We start from the raw sequence: 279 nt of genomic DNA, 5'->3' as shown, positions 1-279 counted from the left end.
GCTTCGGGGGTGAGTGGTGCTAGTTCTGGGGTGCCTCACCAAGGGTCTGCTAGTGGAAATGGGCGGGGTGGTGGTTCTCAGGGCTTTAATCATCGGGCTGCTCAGGGTTTCAGTGGTAAGTGGAGGAAGACTAAAAGGGGGGCTCCTGCGGATGAAAGGTTTGTGAAGAAGAGTATGCCTGTGGTCTCTGTTACCGCTTCAACCTCTCAGGTCCCTATCTCGGGGGATGGTCAAGTTCAACTTGGTACAAGTGATGTGGGACACACCTTTATGGCTGAT

The sequence above is a fragment of the Camelina sativa genome, chromosome 19 (assembly GCF_030686135.1).
Source record: "Camelina sativa cultivar CO46 ecotype springtype chromosome 19, ASM3068613v1".
NCBI lineage: Eukaryota > Viridiplantae > Streptophyta > Magnoliopsida > Brassicales > Brassicaceae > Camelina > Camelina sativa.
Note: the sequence above shows the minus strand (reverse complement) of the source record.